We start from the raw sequence: 2,773 nt of genomic DNA, 5'->3' as shown, positions 1-2,773 counted from the left end.
AAATGGTCCTATTATTTCTAGTTAAATAAATCAAGACAATCCTAGGCTAAATAAGGGTTGGTTGGTCGTTCAAGAGAGTCCAAGAGGGCTGTTTTATCATTTTCAAATGAAGATCAAATGTCGCTTTCAAGGAAGGTCCAAATGTCGCTTTCACTCTTACATTTGTGTAAGGCTTGTGTAAGGGCTTTTGTTTGACTCTATGATGGCTACTCCAAGGCTCTTTTTTGGCTGGTATGAGGACCATTTGAAGCTTCCAAGGAGTCCAAATAATCGTTGTCCTTATTAGTTTACTTTTCTTGTTTTTAGCATTTCTTTTTCAACTTGTGTAAGAACTTTGTGTAAGGCCTTGGGCCACTTTTGTATCGGTTTTCCTAGGTGCTTTTGAGCCGTTAGATTCTAGGTTAGATGGATGGCTAGGATTGCTTGGCTTGGCCTATAAAAACAAGGCTTTCCTCATGTAAAATTAAGATTGAGTGAATTAAAGAATGAGTAAGAAACCAAGTGTTTTCTTCATCAAAACCTATTCTTTGCTGAGTGCTTGAATAGTCCTCTTTGCTTAGTGCTTGAGGTTTGGATAATTTCTTTGCTTAGTGCTTGAAATTTCCCTGAGGCTTAATCTAGTGGCTTAGTGCTTGGATTAAGTCATATCCCAATCACGCTTGCAACTCTTTTCGATCGTAGAGTTCAGGATCCCGTGGTGCCAAACAGTTCTGTCGACTGTTCGATTGCAGTACTCGGAGTTTCTGTTCGTTTTTTAGTCCTTTTTATCACAATTAAATAGTTCAAATCACTGTCTAAATCGAGTCAGTTTCAGTCAAAATCCGAGTCTTGAGAGTTTTACTTCACAACGCTGCTGCTACCAGTGTACACTCTGCAAGCGTCCCTACTAGGCCGCGCAAGTTCTCTGTCGCCTCCGTAGCTGCTGCTGCTACATCACTCTTGGCCGCCTCTTCTCCTTCACGCGAGGATGTTAGAAGTTTTAAGGTTGATAAAAAGGCTTCCCCTTGCAAACCCAAAGCATCGCCAAAGAAGAAAGAAATATCAACTCCTAGCATCGCTTCAGTCATGGTGATAACTGGTGATACTCTTGAGGATCGACTGCAGAAAATGAATGAACTCCTTGAAAAGATGATGAAGGAGAATGAAGAAAAGAACAAAAAAATTGACGAGCTCCAAAAGGAGGTGGTGTCACTCCATGACAGGAAGGCCGACAGCGAGCATGGTGACACCGACAAGGATGCTGATAGTGATAGAGAAGTTGACGAGGACAGGGAAAAGCCAAACAATGAGATCAGCGCCTTCACTGAAGAGAAGCTGCAGGAGTTAATAGCCAAGACGATCAAGTGTCAGTTAGATGATAGCTCGACAAGCAGTGGACGCTACATCAAGCCTTACACTAAGAGGATTGACAGTCTGCGCATGCCATCTGGCTATCAGCCTCCAAAATTTCAACAGTTCGACGGGAATGGGAACCCAAAGCAACACATCGCCCACTTCGTCGAGACATGCAACAATGCTGGAACAGAAGGTGATCGTTTGGTGAAGCAGTTCGTGCGTTCACTCAAAGGGATCGCGTTCGACTGGTACACAGATCTGGACTTTGAGTCAATTGACAGCTGGGGTCACATGGAAGATGAATTCCTCAACAGATTCTACAGCACCAGACGTGTCGTCAGCATGAGCGAATTGACAAAGACAACTTAATGGCAAGATGAGCCTGTCGTCGATTACATCAACAGGTGGCGTGCGCTGAGTCTGGAATACAAGGATCGCTTAAGCGAAGCGTCAGCAGTTGAAATGTGCGTCAACGGAATGAAATGGGACATTCTTTACATCCTGAAAGGAATCATGCCGAAGAGCTTCAAAGACCTGGCTACTCGCGCTCATGACATGGAGATCACAATCAAAGAACATGGTAGTGCTCGACCAAACTCTTCTAAGGTGCCAAGTCAAAAGAAGGAGTTCAAGAAAACTGATAAGAAATCCAAATCGTCGACAAAGGAAACAATGGTCGTCGAAACCAGCAATGCACCTGTGAAAATATCGTCAAAGCCTAAGTATGAAAAGAAGAAAGAGTCATTCTTTTACAATTACCAACGAGACAAGCTTACATTGAAAGAGTTGCAGGCTAAGAAATATGCATTCCCAGATTCTGACTTGTCCGAAATGCTTGATGACCTCTTGAAAAAGAAGGTTATACAATTGCCAGAGTCCAAGCGCATTGAGCAAGCAAACAAGACAAACGATCCCAATTACTGTCGTTATCACAGGCTGGTGAGTCATCCTATTGAAAAGTGTAGAACACTCAAGGAGAAGATCATGCAGCTCTCCAAGGAAGGGAAGATCATTCTTGACTTGGATGACACAATAACCACAAATCAAACTACTGTAGTCCTAGAGCAAACCGACGAGCCAATTATACGACAAGGACAGTGTGTGTATATGTTGCAGTTCGGAAGTTTTGAGCCTGTGGCATTACGGATCCAAGGGTCATTGCCGTCGCTACCTCCAATGTCATTGGAAGAAAAACTACCTTCTCGGGATAACAATGAGCAGAAGAAGCATGAAGATGACGATGAAGGTTGGACTTTGGTTACACGCAAGAAGTCAAAGAAACAAACAAGGCAGACAGCGCAACCTGTTCACTGTCGAAGAAATAAATCAAAGAAGACTAAAACTCGCAAGACTAAGGGAAAGAAAAAGTCCTAAATAGTTGTCAAACCACATGTATTGCCAATTGATTTGCTGGAGCAAGAACCACTAAGTCCCGTCA

The sequence above is a fragment of the Silene latifolia genome, chromosome Y, assembly GCF_048544455.1.
Source record: "Silene latifolia isolate original U9 population chromosome Y, ASM4854445v1, whole genome shotgun sequence".
NCBI classification, from domain to species: Eukaryota; Viridiplantae; Streptophyta; class Magnoliopsida; order Caryophyllales; family Caryophyllaceae; genus Silene; species Silene latifolia.
This window is presented reverse-complemented; position numbering follows the sequence as displayed.